This window comes from Artemia franciscana, chromosome 7, assembly GCF_032884065.1.
Source record: "Artemia franciscana chromosome 7, ASM3288406v1, whole genome shotgun sequence".
Lineage (NCBI taxonomy): Eukaryota > Metazoa > Arthropoda > Branchiopoda > Anostraca > Artemiidae > Artemia > Artemia franciscana.
Window position 1 is genome coordinate 30,455,393 of NC_088869.1, and position 20,046 is coordinate 30,475,438.

Here is a 20,046-nt window from a genome sequence, read left to right on the forward strand (position 1 = left end):
TTTAAAAGAATATCATAAATTGGGTCAATATTTAAATTCCCTGTGTCTCTATTTATTGAAATATTAGCAAATATATGTTTTTTTTAATTTCTATAGCCTCCCTCGCTCACTGAGAAAAACCTCTATTATTAGAAATAGCTGTAGCCTCATCAAATTGTATAAAATGTTCAGGATAAAAGAATGTGTGTTCAGCTAGAGCCGAAACAAAAGTTTCGGGAGGCTTTCTTAGTTGTAGGGTTTTTTCTATTGAGTAGCGATGCTCAATAAATCTTTCAGTAAATTGTTGGTGAGTTCTACCAATATAAAACTTTCCACAGGAACAAGGAATTTTATATACCCCACTAACTATTTCTCCCCGGGTTAAATCCTTCCCAGAATTAAGAAAACTACTTAATGGTCTCACTGAAACCCCAATAACCCTATTGTTGTGATTAATGCGTCTATTTTTTATTCTTTTATCAATTAATTTAATCGGGTAGCTATTACAAAATAAAACATCTCTCAAATATAACAATTCAGAATCTAAAAATTCCCGGGAACAAATTCTGAAAGCTCTATCCACCAGTGCAATCACAACCCCTCGTTTCACTGAGATAGGGTGGCAAGAGTGAAAGTTAAATTTACAGTGGAGTTTGAAGAAAGTGATAAACTACCTTTTCTGGATATCTTATTGATCAAAAGTGAGTTCCATTTACTTTTTTCAGTTTATAGAAAGCCTACCCACAGTGATAGGTATTTGAACTTTCACTCTTGCCACCCTATCTCAGTGAAACGAGGGGTTGTGATTGCACTGGTGGATAGAGCTTTCAGAATTTGTTCCCGGGAATTTTTAGATTCTGAATTGTTATATTTGAGGGATGTTTTATTTTGTAATAGTTACCCGATTAAATTCATTGATAAAATAATAAAAAAAATAGACGCATTAATCACAACAATAGGGTTATTGAGGTTTCACAGTGCACAGAATTACACTTACCGAAACGTTTCATTTCTTTACCTTATGTACCTACTTTGGGGGAGATGCTTAAAAGAATTTTGGGTAAACATAACATTGATACTTGTTTCCAATCAGTGAGACCATTAGGTAGTTTTCTTAATTCTGGGAAGGATTTAACCCGGAGGGATTTAGTTAGTGGGGTATATAAAATTCCTTGTTCCTGTGGAAAGTTTTATATTGGTAGAACTCACCAACAATTTACTGAAAGATTTATTGAGCATCACAACTCAACAGAAAAAACCCTACAATTAAGAAAGCCTCCAGAAACTTTTGTTTCGGCTCTAGCTGAACATACATTCTTTAATCCCGAACATTTTATACAATTTGATGAGGTTTCAGCTATTTCTAATGATAGAGGTTTTTCTCAGAGGGCGAGGGAGGCTATAGAAATTAAAAAAAAACATATATTTGCTAATCTTTCAATAAATAGAGACACATTTGACCCAATTTATGATTTTCTTTTGAAAAATGAACCAATAATCAATAAGGAAATTAAAATTTTACACAATCACCAGGGGACAAGATTACCTACTAGACCAAAAAGGGTTGCTTCAATATTACCTTACAAGAGGATTATTTCGCAACAGAATAGTTAATTAAGTTTCAATTTTCGTAATGTTTCTTCAGCTGCTCTTTGATGTATCTTATTGAAGTAACTCGAATAGCTTCTCTTCCCTACGTGGAAAAGTAGCGACAATTGTATTTATTATTATTGGTGGTGGTTTTTATTTGTTTTTAGTTTAGTTTTCTTTTTATCTTGTGCTGAGGACGCCTTATTTGGATACAGGCGAAATATCCACGTTGTTTTAGTCTTTGCTCTCTACTGACCGTCGTCTCGTTTGAGGCTTTTTTTGTAGATTTTTATCTCTCTTTGTTGTTTATTCTCAAAACCAGAACATGATTTGCAATTTGCTAACAACAAAACAAATTTCAAAATTTTTCACTTCTTTACTTTCATTAATAAAGAATCATTAAGACTTTAAGAAATAAATAAACATCAGTATGTGTATATCAAACTGACAATCTATGATAATTTGTTTTTTCTTTTTAAGTAATGTGAAAACCATGTTCTGGTCTTGAGAAAACATGGGGGTTCTCAGCCTTACTCATGGTAATAAATTCTTTAATGTTTTAAAGAATTGAGAGAAAGAGTCAAACTTTAGCGTAAAGAGCAAGGTGTTGCGTAGGGAACAGCCCCTTTCATATACGGAGTAATTTCTGTTCGTTTTAAGTTTTAATGTCGCTCCTTACTTTCAGTTAAACAAAACTTGTTTTTTTATTTAATTTCTGAACGTTTTTGAATTTATGCATGTTTTGATTTTGACTCTCAACAGATGAACAATTAAAACGAAATTTGTATTTTTTATTTTTTTTTGGCTGAATGGCTTTCTCGTAGTTTTGATTGAATGATTTTGAGAAAAAAGAAGCGGGGGGGGGAGCTCTAGTCCTTTGGTTACTTAAAAAGACAACTTGGACTTTTAATTTTTTACGAACGTTTTTATTGGTAAAAGATATACATAACTTACTAAATACCTTACGCAACGAACTTCTATATTCGTATGTTTTTATTAGGTGTATGAGGGGGGTTCGCCCCCTCGTCAGTACCTCTCTCTTTACACTAAAGCTTAAATTTTGTCCCAATTCCCCAAGAAAGACCACTGAATCAAAAAGGTCGTATAATAAATAGTTGAAATCACTAAAAATACTTAAGCGTAAAGAGCGAGGTATTAGGAGGAGGATGAGCCCCTCATATGCGTAATATTTCTGTTTGTTTTAAGTTTTAATGCTGCTCCTTACTTTCAGTTGAAAAACTTTTTCATATTTATTTTTTTCATTTTTTTTAAATAATGCTAGAAAAACCCGCACCCCCTTTATGGAAACTTTCTTCCTCCATGAAAAATTCCTCCATAGAAAATTCCCACCACATAACCCCCTCCCCTCAACCCCTCCGAACCAACCAAAAAATCCCCCTGAAACCGTCTTTAAACTTCCCAATAACTATTACTATGTGTAAGCACGGGTCAAAGTTTGTAACTTGTAGCCCCTCCCACGGGGACTGGGAGGGGACTATAGGGGAATTGTCCCTATTTTTTAAAATAAGACAAATTTTCTCAGGCTCGTAACTTTTAATGGGTAAGACTAAACTTGATGAAACTTATATATTTAAAATCGACATTAAAATACGATTTTTTTGATGTAGCTATTTGTATAGATTTTTTAGAGTTTTGGTTACTATTAAGCCGGGTTGCTCCTTACTGCAATTCGTTACCACGAACTGTTTGATAATATTGACTCCGGGTACAAAACTGACAGGGTTAACATGTCAAAGCATTCTTGTCGCTACCTTTAGTAGTAGTGATTCGTATGCAGGAAGGGAATTTGGGCCCCCCTCTTTAGATATCGAAATATTTTTGGATCTGTTCCACAATTGGCTATATTACTTAGATAATTTGGCTCTTATTTAATTAATTGAGCCCCCTCCCGTTGAAAATAAATTTCTGATTACGTGTCAAGTGGAAAATAAAATTTCTTGACGATTTATATCTGACTGAAGAGCAAATGTGATAAATTTTAGAAATGTTTAATATTGACTGTGTCGTAGGGACCCTAATATACTACACAGAATTTACTATGCAAGATACTAGCATAGTATTTACTAGCCAATAGTCGATGGGGAGTTAAAATTTTACACAATCACCAGGGGACAAGATTACCCACTAGACCAAAAAGAGTTGCTTCAATGTTAGCTTACAAAAGGATTATTTCGCAACAGAATAATTAACTAAGTTTCAATTTTCATAAATTTTCCTCAGTTGCTCTTTGATTCTCATTGAAGTAACTCGCATAGCTGCTTTTCCCTACGTGGATAAGTAGCGACAATTGTATTTATTATATTTGGTGGTGGTTTTTATTTGTTTTTAGATTAGTTTTCTTTTAATTTTCTATCTTGTGCTGAAGACGCTTTGTTTTATACAGGCGAAATATCCGCGTTGTTTTAGTCTTTTAATTTTACCGGCCGTCGTCTCGTTTGAAGTTTTCTTTTTTAGAGTTTTATCTCTCTTGATTGTTTATTCTCAATGCAAATGCCCCATTCAGACCCAAATTTGCCTCCTCCCCCAGCTGAAATTTTGTTTCTGCAAAAAGCTTGTCATAACTAGGATAAGCCTCCATAATTCAAGTATCCAGAGAAACAGGTCAGTTTTCCTTTGTATATTTTTGCCTTTATGGTAATACATGGATTATTTTTCAGTTTTCACTGAAATTTTCACTTCATTTAGGAAATTTGGCTACAAATTTGCTCCCTCCAGAATTTGGCGAAATTCCGCCTCTGCTTTTAGCACAAATGACCTTCTTTTACAGGAAAAGCTCAAGAAGTAGGAGAGGTCGTTGTTGTCGGGAGAGGGATATAAGATTTGTCTTTAATTATTGGTGGAGTGATAAAAAATTAGAGAGATGATCCTAGAAGCGTAAATTTTGTGGGAGAGAGTATAAGTCCAGTGATTCGATTTCACTTACTTTTGTTTTAAATGATTTGGCACATGCTATTATTATCCCTAACCATTTGAACGTCTTCGTGAATGCAGTAATAAGTCAAATTTTGGCATTCTTACGCTGGAATTATCATTTATATAAGATATTTTTTTATGGTTATATAGCATAATGATTAATATGCTTCTTTCGCATGCATTAGGTTTCTATTCGAAAATAGAACCATAGTTCTGTTATGTAAACATTTTACTTTTGTGGCAGAAAATGTCAAGGGGGTGAGAAGATTTTCTTCTTTTAGAGGGGATATAGTTGGATTAGGAAGCAGGAAACAGACTCAGAGATCAGGAAATAAACTCGAGATGTAATGCTAAATGCGTATAATGGATAATCTAAATATTCATAATGCTAATTCTTGGTACCTGCTAATTGCTTATTAGCAATCATTACTTACTAACTTTTAACTGGAACCAAGGGCTACTCCGTCTCGTAGCAAACATTGCTACTTTTAACATATACAAACACTCTCTCAGTACAAAAAAAAGAACAAAGAGAAATTAAGTAAAAAAGCAGTTTTCCCACAAAAATTATAAAACGAATAAATACCGAAGATGAGCCTAAAACTCAAGTAACGCGCAAATGACATTAGCATTTTGGAATGCTGCCCTGACGCTACAACCCCACACTTATTTCTGGAAATTTTCGTTGGTTTCAAGTTTGATTTTATTGCTCTTCGTAATTTATGTTCGTTTTAGCTTTCATTTCTTCATTCACATTAATGCCTGCTCATTTTGATTTTGGTGCCTACTTAAGTCAATTTCCTGTCGATTTGAGTTTTGAATTCATAACTTGAATTATTCTGGAAATGCTGTTTGTTTTTAATTTAATAAAACAACATAAGACGCGTATCTGAACAGGGTACAGAACATGGATCCATTAAAAAGCGCATTGGGTGGTCAAGACCCCTGTCCCCGAAATGCAGGAATTTAATACAAAATAAGCATGTATTTTTATTAATAGATACATTTTTTTGTGATATGAATCTCCCTCTCCCGATTAAAGGATCCAGGCCGTGACAATGACACCTTAATATTAGCTAACTTAGCATCTTTCTGTTTGTTGATTAATCCATTTTGGGGTCGTAATCCTGACTATTCAGTAGAAAATACCATTTTGTAAATTTCTATAAAAACACACTGGAAACCATCAATAATTTTTAAACTACCAATTAAACAAAAAGAGCTAAATTTTCAAGTTAAATGCCTTTTATTAACTCCTTTCTTTGTCCTTCTGCTTCTGAACGCTTTTATGTGTTAAATTGAAGGGATAAACATTGAGAAGCCTGGCAACACCAATTCCAGCAATGCCTGAAAAAAATATAATCCTTTTTGAATAATTTCCAACGAATCTAAAGCGGTATCACTCTATATTTATACGTCACTGATTTCACTAATGACATCGGCCACTTATTGCAGCTGACACTTATTACTTTCAACAATTTAGGCGTTTGGCTGTATTTGGTCATTGCTTGCTGTAAGAGTCAGGAAAAGGAATAGATAGAGAAGAAATCAAGGACTGATGATATGATATGAGCAAGGGAAGAAGTTTGAAAGAAAGGTGCTAGATTGAAGGATGGTTCTATGTATTTTAGTTTTAACATACATACAAATGACTGTCTGGGGGGGGGGTATAAGATGGTAAATGTCCGCAAAGAGATAGCCAAGAAAGAAAAATTTTGATTTACTTGCCATTTGATGTTCTATCTATACAAGTATAATAATTATTTTAGTCGCAAATACTGGCGGCTTAGTAAAAAAAAAAATACTGTTCTCTAACCAAACGAATTCAAACATTTTTACGTAAACCGAAATCAAGAGGTTTGATTTTCGAGAATATACTTATTGCCACAGAGTTGGTTACAAAGGGGTGCTATATCAATATATTTTCAGTGTAGGTTTGCCTACCGTTCTTCCGAGCATAGGCTATATTCTATTTCAGAGTGAGGAACGTGATCTACAAATATCAAGGTCATTCTAGACATGGAACGCATAAGTATCACTATTTTGGATCAAATTAAGCCAAAAAGTGGCACTGGGGCATTAAAAATTAGAAACTGGCCCATAAGCGGCATATTCTAACCGAAGGACCGAATTCAGATTTTTGTTTCTTTACAAGTTTTTCTTACTAATTTCTCCAAGTTTTTTATTTTTTTTATTGTTGGTTAGATTTCAGATAGAAGGAAAGCGTGGCTCTTTACAGATATACTAATTTTGACTACAGTTTCAGCCATTCGTTTAGTATTAAACCTTGAACAAGCAGGAATATGCACATGTAAGGTAAATAAACACATTTCTCTTAGTTTTTTCTTCAAGTTCTTTATATTTTGGCGGGTTTCAAATAGAATGAAGACTCGAATTTCCGTATATAACTTTGACTAATAGCTTTGACTATGGGCTTAGCCATTTGTGTCTAATTAAATTCAGAATCAGCAATGTAAGCAGAAAATGGAACATCAAGAAAGAATTGTTTTGATGAATAGTTAATTGGTCCAGATGTGCTATTTATGTCTGTAGAGATAAGTCCAATCTCCCTCTTAAGTATCAACTTTTCATCAAGCTCACCTTTCCACAAGTCCTGATGTAAGTATTCCTTCAAATAGCTTCTCAACTGAACATCAACTGACATTCATGTTGAGCCATAAACTAGAGGACTGGGATGCAGAGAAATTAGAAGCAAATCTGAAAATCAATAAAAAGAAATTTTCTGAAGGTAATATGGTATTTTACAGCTATTTCTAATGTGCTTCAAACCAAAATGGAACTTGACTTTTCATAGATGAGAAAAATTGCATTCCAACCACCCTTCTAGACATCTTTTTGCTTCTTTCTAGATATCCTATTGGTTCATTTTTACGTATTCCATCTTCTGCTTACAGTGCCATATTAATCGCCTCTATTCTATTACTGGAGGTCTTTCCTTTTAGAAGAGAATTAAATATACCACAAATAAAAAGGGACATGAGAAGTGATACCATAGGCACTTTAAAAGCACACATAGCCGCTACTCTTTTCTTCCTTAATGATTTAAGATCACAGAAAAGTTTAACAGCGATTCCGTCCAGACACAGGTCTTATTAATTTTGTTCAAGACGTAGGTACCTGTTACGTAATAGGGTTGTTTTCTAAGAGATGCAGGTGCTTTATACATAATAGGGTAATTTTTTTCTTCGATTGTTTAAAAACCCGCGAGGGCCTGGAAAAAACCTTCAGGGGCCCATGTCAAATCATGATTTCTTTGGCTGTTACGTAATAGGAGTTGTTAGTGATCAAGAGTCGATAGTTAAGATGTAAACGTACGTGTTACGTAACAGGGAGTGTTTTCTTCAAGACGTTTTTCTCAAGACGTTCTTCTTCAAGATTTCTTTGGTTCTTAAGTAAGAGGGAATGTTTACCTGTGTTAAGGATGACGCATTCTGACGTGACTTATTTCTTCAGGGCCCGTGGAGAATCCTTGCTCGTAACTGAGGAGGACACACACATGGCGTGGTGCATAGTGACGATGTACACGTGGGTGTTACATAATACTTTAAGAAATTTTTTCTTCAGAATTTTATTTTCTTTTAAAACGTTTTTTCTTTCAAGGTTTTATCGAGATTCCATTTTCTTCAAGATTTTTTCGCCAGGGAACCTTTGTATTCCAAAGATTTTTGTCTCCTTTAGGAATCGAAGAGATTTCCTCTCAACGGAATAGTACGCTAGACAGCGGGAACAAGAAAGCCTCCCTAATATTTTGATTCGAAGATTACTTTATAATGGAAAAGTTTCGAAAAATCTAAGCATCGCGTGTTTCCAATGACTGTAATAATTGACATCCGGGGAGAAAATCAATTATTGGAAGTTACTTACATTTGACGTGCACCTGCTTGTTAATTAATACTTCAGAGAATATTATCAGATAATTTTGGGGAATGCTCTTAGACCATTTTTTTGAAATGGACTCTTTTACTCTCTTGGAACTTGAATACGCCATCAGACTTAAAATAAAAACAAGAGTATCATTATGGCTAGAATATGGTACAACTTCATACACGATTAAAAATTTATCTTTTCCTCTTCAACATACAGCAATTTACATTTATATTGGAAGCAGTCTTGAATGAGCATACCTATGTACATAGGCTACAACATGCTTAAGTTGCATTAGTGAAGCATATTGAAGTTTTATCCTGGAACAAGAAATTTAAAGAATGAATACTTCTTTGTACATAAAAGTCTTATTAATAAAAACAAATTTACAAGCATTATTAAAACACTTTATTCTTAGGCCACTGAAATCAATATTATACATGTAGGAGGGAGATATTTTCAACTAGAAAGTCATTCAGTCGAGGATTATCACCATAAATGCCGAGAAACTCGCCATAAGTATATCCACAACATAAAAAATATAATACGGCGTGAAAACCATTACTTTTGACCAATAAATCTAGATCCATTGAGAGGAGGGGGTGATTTCTAAGAAGTATATTCAAAGGGCGCATGACATGTGACTTCACTCTATATTTTTTTTTGTTGATATCGTGTTTTGGCAATTCCCAGCCTGTGACAATAAATGGTTGACAAACGGCACCCTCTTGAAAGCATTATCACGCATATGGCATTTTCCGGCATACTCCTGCAAAAATATCTGTTTACACTAGAATCGATCATTTAAACTTGATGATTAACTTAACGCGATAATCCACGGGAATTTCCTGCCTGTGACAATCAATGAGTGACTTACGGCACCGCCTGGCAAGCATTATCACATAAGCAATTTTTCGCACATTTTGCTGCAAAAACATCCGTTTACACTACAATCGGTCGTTTAAACTTGATGAAAAATCCCCAATAGCGTTTCTTCTGATAACTCCTGGCAATGGATGCCAGCGTAGCACAATGTACCAGCTCGATGACACCCTCTGGTGCGCATTATCACACCTAAGGTTCTCCAAACTTTTCCCCACAAAAATAACTTTATAAAGTAAAAATAACCATTGTTTTATTTGAACTGCAGAAACTTGCCAAATTTTTCTTAGATTGCAATATCCCGTGGCAATTCCCAGCCTGTGAAACTCAATGGCTGACATATGGCACCCTCTGGCAAGCGTTATCACTCATGGTATTTTTCAGACATTTTCCTGCAAAAATATCCGTTTACACTAGAATCAATCGTTTAAACTTAATGAAAAATCCCCAATACCGTTTCTTCTGATGACTCCTATTAATTGAGGCCAGCGTGGCACAATGTACCAGCCTGATGACGCACTCTGGCGCATATTATTACACCTAAGGGTTTTTTACCCTTTTTTAATGACTTAATGAACTAAAAATGAACTAATGAAACTAAAAATGACCATTGCTTTCAAATGAACGGCGGAAACCTGCTTTTTCATTGTTAGATCGCTATGTTCCCTGGCAATTCCCCGCCTATGACACTGAATGGCTGACACACGACGTACTCTGGCAAGCATTACCACACGTATGGTATTTTTCTTGCCTTTTCTTGCAAAACATCCGTTTACACTAGAATCGACTGTTAAAACTTAATGAAAAATCCTCATTAGCGTTTCTTCTGATGACTCCTGGCAATTGAGGCCAGTACGGCACAATGTACCAGCCTGATAACACCTTCTGCCACACATTACCACACCTAAGGGTTTTTCAATCTTTTCCCTACAAAATTAACCTTATGAACTAAAAATGATCATTGCTTTTACTTGTACAGCGGAAACTTGCCATTTAATTGTTATATTGCCATGTTTCATGGGAATTCACGCTACCGTGGCAATATGTGGCTGGCTCATGGCATCCCTGTAATACATATTATCATTCCTAAGGCATTTTCGGATATTTTGTTGATAAAACTATGCTTTAAATCCATTGGTTCGTGTTTTCTGACCGCACCAACTCGCTATACCCCATTTCAATTTACTCCACCAAGGCGATGTGTGCCTGCCCTATGGTACCCTTTTGATATATATTATCATTTCTATGACATTCTCAACCTTTCACTGATTCCAGGATTTTATAGGCGGTTGCCCCATGGTAGTCTACAGCTGCTCGTCAACAATAACTAGTTTATTGTATGTTTTCGAGCAATATAATTTGTACATTGAAAAGGGAAACATTTACATCTTACTTTAAAAACTGAATATGAAATATTTCAAGAAATTGTGTATTCATGAAAAGTTATCGTAGCATTGAATTCTGACAGAGAGAAATATTTGAACTATGAAACAAGCATTAACGAGGATCTTATTTGAAATGAATGCGTGTGCTGTCACGACAGTAAAGTTTTAAATTCCGTTGGAATATCGAAAAAATTCAACATTACTGGTGGTGGTGGATATGCAAGAGTACACATTTCCCGATATGATAATGCTAAAAGAGAATGCGAACCTAAGACTTTTAGCTGCTGACAAAGGCCAACTTCTTGCTACTGCTGCTGGTAACATTTTACTCGTTGATAGATCCTATCACTATACTTCTGGCACTAGCATTCAAAAGAAGACAAGAAGAAGACTAGCCTGCTACAGCACCAACTTCATAATTCATATCTTATCCAGATGCCGAAACTGCAACCTCTGTAAAAATTATGCCGTAATAGACGGTGAAACCGCAAGAAAAATGAAAAGGGCATCGTCAGACAATATCACCAAAACAAACATTACTAGTACCATCATAGGTTTACCAGCAGATACAGTCCATGAAACCGATAATATCAATGATGAAACGTATCGTGAGATTGTTAAACGTTGTGTGTGACCCCAAAATGGAACATGTGACATCTCAAAGGAAAATATAACGAAGTATTTTATGCGATGGAATCAAAGCATTCATTGTTATGATGATATTCCACATGCCATTATTTCAATAAAAATATTTTATTGCATTACCCTGTTATGTTACCATTATTTTTAGGGTCCTCTAGCAATTCCAACGTTTAGAATGATTATTCAAAAGTCAGAGAGGCAATAAAAGGAAATTTCAGAGACATAGGTAATACTACCAGGCTCATAGGGGGGGTCTAATAGAGTCTGAAATGGGTTAAGAGGTTTTTTTTTTACCAAAGTTGAGACAGATGAGCTGGATCTTACATAGGAAATTTTATTAGAACAATTCTAGAGATATTTTCTTATGGTTTGATATGAAATAAACTTGTTCAAAACATGGTAAAACAGTCCTTTTTAGAGAATCTTGGAGATGTTTCTTTAGAGAATGATATAAACTGGTTCAAAACATAAGAAAATAGTCCTTTTTAGAGAACTTTTAGAGATGTTTTCATAACAAAATGATAAACTTATTCAAAACATAGGAAAATAATTCTTCTTAGAGAATTCTTAGAGATGTTTTCTTAGAGAATGATATAAACTTGTTCAAAACATAGGAAAATAGCCCTTCTTAGAGAACTTTGAAGGATCTTTTCTTATAGAATGATACAAACTTGTTCAAAACATAAGAAACTAGTCCTTATAGAAATTTATAGATGTTTTCTTTGAGAATGATATAAGCTTGTCCAAAACGTAGGAAAATAGTCGTTCTTAGAGCATTTTTAGAGATGTTTTCGTAGAGAATGATACAAACTTGTTCAACACATAGGAAAATAGACTTTCTTAGAGAATTTTTAGAGATATTTTCTTAGAGAATGATATAAACTTGTTCAGAAATAAGAAAATAGTTCTTCTAAGAGAATTTTTAGAGATGTTTTCTTAAAGAATGATATAACCCTGTTCGAACGTAGGAAAATTGTCCTTAGAGAATTTCTAGAGAAGTTACCTTAGATAATGATAAAAACTTGTTCAAAACATAGAAAAATAGTCCGTTTTAGAGAATTTTAGATATTTTCCTAGAGAAAGATATAAACTTGTTTAAAACATAGGAAAATAGTCCTTCTTAGAGAATTTTTGGAGATATTTTCTTAAAGGAATGATATAAACTTGTTCAAAACAGGAAAATAGTCCTTCTTACAGGATTTTTAGAGATGTTTTCTTAGAGAATAATATAACCCTGTTCAAATGTAGGAAAATTGTCCTTAGAGAATTTTTATAGGTGTTTTCTTAGAGAATAACATAAACTTGTTTGAAATACGGAAAAATGGTCCTTCCTCGAGAATGTTTAGAGATTTTCTCTTAGAGAATGATATAGACTTATTCAAAACAAAGGAAAATAATCCATATTAGAGAGTTTCTAGAGATATTTTCTCAGAGAATGATATAAACTTGTTAAAAAAAATAGTAAAATAGTCCTTCTTATATAATTTTAGAGATTTTTTTTTCAGAAAATGATATAAACTTGTTTAACACATAAGAAAATGGTCCTTTTTAGAGAATTTTTAGAGATGTTATCTAGGAAAATAATATAAACTTATACAAAACCTTGGAAAATAGTCTTTCTTAGAGAATTTTTAAGAAATGTCTTTTTCAAGAATGATATAAACTTGTTCAAGACAGTGGAAAATAGTCATTTTTAGAGGATTTTCAGAGATTATATCTTAGAGAATGATATAAACTTATTTAAAACATAGGAAAACAGTCTTTCTTAGAGAATTTTTAGAGACGTTGTCTTAGAGAACGATATAAACCTGTTCAAAACATAGAAAAATAGTCCTTCTTAGAGTGTTTTTAGAAATGTTTTCTTGAAGAATGATATATAATTTTTCAAAACATAGGAAAATTGTCCTTTTTAGAGAATTTTTAGAGGTGTTTTCTTAGAGAATAACATAAACTTTCTTGAAATATAGGTATATAGTTCTTCTTAATGAATTTTTAGAGACCTTTCTCTAAGACATTCTCTAAGAAAGCACCTCTTAAAATTTTCTAAAATCCAGCTAATCTCTTTCTGACTTTGGTATAAAAAAAACTTGCTAGCCTCTCGTAGACCCCCCATAAGCCCGATAGTACTTTTATCTCTGAAATTTTATTTTCTTGCCTCTGTTAATTTTGAATAAACATTCTAAACTTTGGAGTTGATAGCGGACCCTAAAAATAATGGAAACATAACAAAGTAGTCCAAGAAAACATCTTTATTGAAATAATGGCATTTGGAATATCATAATAAAAATGAATGCTTTGAATCCATCTCATAACATATTTCATTATGTTTTCTCTTGAGATGTTACATATTCGATTTTTGGGATCATAAACAACTTGTAACAACCTTGCCATACATTTCACCATTGATATTAATGCGTTCATGGACTGTATCTGCTGGTAAACCCATGATGGTACTAGTAACGTTTGCCGGTGCTTTGTTTTTCATCGATTCATCTTTATATTCCTTGGTGATATTGTCTGCCAACGCCATTTCTGTTTTAATTGCGGGTTCGTCGCCTATTACGACTCTATTTTTACATAGGTTGCAGTTTCAGCACCTGTATAAGGTATGTATTATCACGTTGATGCTGTAGTAGGCTGGTCTTTTTCTTGTCCTCTTTCAAATGCTAATGCCAAAAATACAATGATACGATCTATAAACGGGTAATACGTTACCAGCAGCAGTGGTAAGAAGTTGGCCTTCATCATCAACTAAAACTTTCAGGTTCGCATTCTCTTTTAGCATTGTCATCTCTGGAAATGTTACTCTCGCATACCCACCACCGCCACTAATGTGGATGTTTTTGGTATTCCAAAGGAATTTAACACCTTACTGCCATGACATTGCACACATACATTTCCAATAAGATCCCTATTAATATGTTTTTTTTTCATAGTTCGAATATTTCTTTTTATCAGTATTCAATGCTAGGATAACTTTATCATGAATACACACTTTCTTGAAATCTTTCATCTTCACTTTTCAAAGTCAGACGTAAGTGTTTATCTTTCCAATGTATAAATGATATTGCTGGAAACGTACAATAATCTAGATATTGTCGATGAGCAGCCATAGATTACCATGAGGCAGCCTCATACACATTCCTGGAATCAGTGAAAGGTTGAGAATATCATAGGAATGATAACATGTACTACAGGGTGCCACGGGGCAGGCACATATTGCCATGGTGACGGGAATCATGAGGGGTTGGCTTGAAAAAATACGAAGCAATTGATTTGAAGCATAATTTTTATCAAGAAAATATCTGAAAAATGCCTTAGGAATTATAATATGTGTCACATAGATGCAGTGGGCCAGCCACATATTACCACAGGGGTGTGAATTCCCCTGAAACATGGCAATCTAACAATGAAATGGCAAGTTTCTGCTGTTCAAATAAGAACAACGGTCATTTTTAGTTTTTAAGTTTATTTTTGTGGGGGAAAGGTTGAAAACACCTTAGTTGTGATAATGTGTACCAGGGGGTGTCATCAGGCTGGTTCATTGTGCCATAGAGGCCTCAATTACTAGGAGCCATCAGAAGATACGCTGTTGGGGATTTTCGATCAAGTTTAAACTAGCAATTCTAGTGTAAACCGATATTTTTGCAGGAAAATGCCCGAAAATACCATGTGTGTGATGTGTATGTCCGCTATTGAGTGTCACCGGCTGGGAATTACCATGGAACATCGCAATCTGACAATGAAATGGTAAGTTTCTGCTGTTAAAATGATGAAAAAAAAATCTTGAAGAAAAATATCTTGAGAAAAATGCCTTGAAGAAAGGTGTTTTTAAAAAAGTCTTGAAAATGTATTGAAACATCTTGAAAACCATCTTTAAGAAAATGTCTTAAAAAACGTCTTGAAGAAAAATCTCTTAAAAAAGGTCTTGAAATTAGGGTTCGGCACCGCTTCTGTTTTTTTTTCAAAAACAGAGTGGCAAGAATGCGATATGATTCTATTCATAACCAAAACACGGGAAATGAAGAAAAGAGGTTTTAAGAAAACAGAAACGGGAAAAGGATAAGAAATAAAACCAAACAGAAACAAACACGGTAATTAAAAAACGCCTACCTGTTTTTTTGTTTTTCCCTTTTTCTAAAAAAAAAACAACAGAAAACGGTGGAAAAAACAAAACGGAAACGGTGCCGACACCTACTTGAAATGTCTTAAAACGTCTTGAAGAAAATACTCCCTATTGCGTAACGCGTACGTTTGCATCTTCCCTATCGACCCCTGACCACTAGCACCTCCTATTACGTAACAATTAAAGAAATCATGATTTGGTAGGGGTCCCCTGAAGGGTTTTCCTGGCCCTCGTAGGTTTTTCAAACAATCACAGAAAAAACCTGCCTCTATTATGTAAGAAGCACCTACATCTCTTAGAAAACAAGCACTGTTATGTAACAAGCACCTGTGTCTTGAAAAAAATAATAACACATGTGTTGGGGGAATTGCAGTTAAACTTCATCGTGATCATAAATGATCAACGAAGAAAAGAGTAGCGGCTATGTTTGCTTTTAAAGTGCCAATGGCATCACAACTAACATGTCATATTCTAGTACAATTTCAATTGCACCTCAGCCCATTTCCAAAATGGGGCCGATGTGTTATTTTATAATAAAGAAAAACCGTTAAGATACAACCCTAGGTTAATAATTTGAAATTCGCTTCATTTTGAATCAGCCTTTGATGGCAAGTAAGTTTTTAAATTATGGAAACCCACAAGATCAGCAAAGCCTTGCAGATAAACTGGAGGGTTGCGATGGAGTTGTAGTAAAAGCAACTCCAAAAATCAAGAAAAAACATATTTTCTGTATGTAATGAAGTAAGGATTTAATTGGTACAGAGCTGGTGTTTAGTTTAGAATAGGGGAAAAACTCAATTTTCAATCCCTCACTCTCTATGCTCCAGGAGTATGTTTCAGGAATGGTTCTTAAGGGATTGGGCCAAAAAAGTAAAACTTAAGCGTAAAGAGCGAGGGATTAAGGAGGAAGAAGCACCCTTTATATGCGAAATAATTTCTGTTCATTTTAAGTTCTAATCTTGGTCCTTACTTCCAATTGAAAAATCTTTTTTTAATTAAATTTCTGACTGTTTTTCAATTAATGTCGGAAAATCCGCTCCCATCCTTTTAAAATCTCCCCACAAAAAAGAATACTGCACTAAGATTTCCTCCCCTGTAAAATTCCCCCTCCCCTTGAGATTTTTCCCCAGACAATTCCATCAACGTTTTGAATCCCCCCGGCAAAATTTAATTTTCCTGAGAACAATTCCGCCTGGAAAATTATCTTTAGTCTACTTTAATTAAGACTTTTTTTATTTCATTTCTGATAGTTTTTCATATTTTTCCGGAAATTCTCCCCTCCTCCTCCCCTCCGTGGAAATTTCTTTTCCGGAAATCCTTCCGATCGAAAGTTTCTCCCGCGTAAATTCCCCCTCCCCCTATAAATTTCACCCCAGTTAATTTCAACACGCTAAAAAATTTTCCTCAGGCATCTTCCCCTGCACATCTCCACATGTAAAATTGAGTCACTAAAGAGAAAGTGAGACAAACAAAGAGAATTTCGTATAGGAATTCTGGCAAGTTTCCCCTGAAAAATGGTCCGTATGGAAAATACCCCCTCCCAAAAAATGTCTTTATTCATACCAATAACAAATAATATATGTAAATAATGAGCAAATTTCATAAACTACACCCGTTTCCCCATAGGCTTTGGGGGTCATGTAATTCCCGGCATAGTTATTGGATCTTTTAACTATGCTGAACAAAATGGCTATCCCGAAATTTTGACCAGATGATTTGGAAGGCTTGGGAGGGGAGCCAGTTTCCCTCCATTCTTTTTGTCACTCAAAATAGGCGCTAGAACTTTTAATTTTCGTTCGACTGAGCCCTCTCCCGATCTTCTAGGACCACTTGTTCGATGAGATCACCCCTGGAAAAAACACGCATCTTTATTCTTTCTTCTCGAAAAAAAACCGCAAAATTCCACATTTTGCAGATGAGGACTTACTTGTCATGGGTAGGCCTAATCGCTCCTTCCTTACACTTCGTTACCACGAATTATTTGGTAAGTGTTGCATACAAGGCCGTGTCTACGGGGTTAGGGGGTTTTAATCCCCCCCAAATATAAACAATTTTTGATGCGTTTTTAAAGTTTCTTTGTACCCCCTGAAAAATTATTTTACCCCCCCCCCCCCCCACTTCCCTCTCAAAAAGAAAAAAATCCTGAGTACGGCCCTGGTTGCACAGATTGACTTAGACAGCTGTTTTACGAAAAAATTTTGAAATTAAAAAGAATCAAAAGTTCTCGGCACATGACGATTTTTACAAGTAAAGCCTCTGTTTTTTCTCTGCATGAATGCAATAAGTGTCAAAAATCATTTTCTCTTCATGAATGCAATAAGAGCCAAAAATCAACATTAATTTCATCTGTTATGCCATTAAGTTTACGCGTTGTTATTGATATTTTATGATTTTCCTATTTACAAACAGATCACCTGCGTAGTTGCACAACCAAAACGCAGAAACATGCGATAATGAGTCATCCTATTGGAATGCTATTCTCATTGATTCCAGTTAAATAAACCGTGTAATATACACTTGGTTATGTGGATGGAATCATTTTGAAAGTGTCACAGTCTAAAAAGTATCATATTACTATGTAATTTGCTACCGACAAGGGTCAATATACAAAAACATACCGGTTGCATAAGATCAGCAATGCCAATCAATGCATAAAAAATTTTGACTGTTACTCCTATAGAAAAAATCATGTTTTTTAAGCAAATAATTTGAATTTTCATCCCGTTGAATATCAGAGTTTTTGCAATTTTTTAGTGTCTGAGAACATTCTTTGATACGTTTGTATTATCCAGTACACGCTCGAGAAGCGAAGTTAGGTTAATCCTTAATCCTAATGAAATATACCAAAATATGATGATAATAAAATACTTTAGCAGCAAAATTATGGAAACTAAACAAAAAATTACGGTAGGGGGCCGCACAAGAAGCATTATATTAAATACTTAACCCAGCCAAAATACTATATATTCAATATTTAATAAATGTATACTAAAAACGTAGAGTTCAACTGGGCCTAAGCTAATTTTCTTCGAATAATGAAAGGTATAAACCGGTTATTGTCTTATCTGCAGATCCAATTCTTCGAGTGTATACTGGATAATACACAAGTACCCTTTCTTTTCGCATTTATCCACTCGCCGCAATGCCGATTTATGTCCTCCTCGCTAAAATTCAAATCTGTTACTGACTTGAGGGCCCCATACGGGAAAATCGTAGTCTTTTTTAACTTATTTAACAGTGACAGCAACGATTCACAGGTGTAGGGAAAATTATTCCGAGAATCCTACCGCCAAAACTTCATGATCAAGGGAGCTTCAAGGATTTTGTTTCGGATGGGAGTTTTTCTTTAGAAGGGGGGGGGGTGTTTTATAAAAAAAATACAAAACGCCAAAAACTTATTTACATGCTTTTTTTCGTCGGACAAAAATTTCAGGATAGCGGTTCAAACCCGGTAATCCCCTCTCCTATGGATACGGCTTTGGTCAGGATAGCAGCGTCAGCTGCAATCTAGTAAAGAGCGAGCCACGGCCCAAAGTAACCAGAAGTTTAAAAGCGCGTTTTGAAATAAACTCTCTCATGAGAAATAATTGTTATTTGCAGATGATTCAGGAATGATAAATATTATTCCCATTAATTTTAATAGTAATTATATTGCAAAAATAAATTCATAGGAATTTTGAAAGAGCCTGGAACCACTCGAAAATAGCAATGGGTCAAAATGAAAGTCTACCATTGGAATGACGATGATGGAAAATTGCACACAAGAAAATCACACCCCCCACTTCGAACAGCAAGGAAAAGCACTTTTTTGCTTGGAAAGCAATAATACGTCTCTTTTTTCCCCAGGGGTGGTCTTACCGAGCCAGTCGTCATAGAAGATAACTTCGAAGACCACACTGCCTTTCCATGACGAAAGTAAAACAGTTCAAAATAGGGATGAAACCTTTTTATTGACAGTGAAATATAAAATTATTTAACTGGATATTTCGAACACATATACAGTGTTCATCATCAGCAGTAAAACTCAAACTGTTTTACTGTCGTCATAGAATTTTTGGAGAGGACTAATTTGAAAAGAAATCCCCATATCTACTGTTCTATTTGAACAATAAAAGATTGTTTCAAAGCAAAGTGGCGTTTTCAGCCACTTTACGTCAATTCCAAGACAATGGAAACTCTAAGATAGCTAATTGATCTTCCGTGGTTTGATTTATCAGCGTTCACATGCGTGTATGGCTAGATTCCCAGGTCTAGACACGTGTCTGGCCAGTTTGACTCTTTCTCTTAGCTCTACATTTTAAAACAGTAAAAAACTTTAGCGTAAAGAGTGGGGCGTTGAGGAGGAAGAGCCCCTTTCATATACGGAGTAATTTCTGTTCGTTTTAAGTTTTAATGTCGCTCCTTACTTTCATTTTAAAAAACTTTTTTTTTTATTTCTGGCCGTTCTTGAATTAATACATTTTTGATCTTGGGTCTCCGCGCATAAATAATTAAAACGAAACTTGCATATTAATTTTTTGGGGCCAAATGGCTTTTTCATAGTTTTAATCGGAAGATTTTGAGAAAAAAGGAAGCGAGACAGGAGGTCTAGTTGCCCTCCAATTTTTTGATTACTTAAAATGG

At 34.7% G+C, this 20,046-nt stretch overlaps 1 long non-coding RNA gene across 1 annotated transcript in view; it reads right to left on the reverse strand.

Moving 5' to 3' along the window:
- Positions 1 to 5,680: 5,680 nt before the first annotated feature.
- The window catches only part of LOC136029153 (uncharacterized), a 35,017-nt gene continuing 20,651 nt past the window's right edge, over positions 5,681 to 20,046 (reverse strand). The window contains exon 3 of the long non-coding RNA XR_010617989.1: positions 5,681 to 5,850. This is a non-coding gene — a long non-coding RNA (uncharacterized LOC136029153). The remainder of the gene's footprint in view (positions 5,851 to 20,046) is intronic.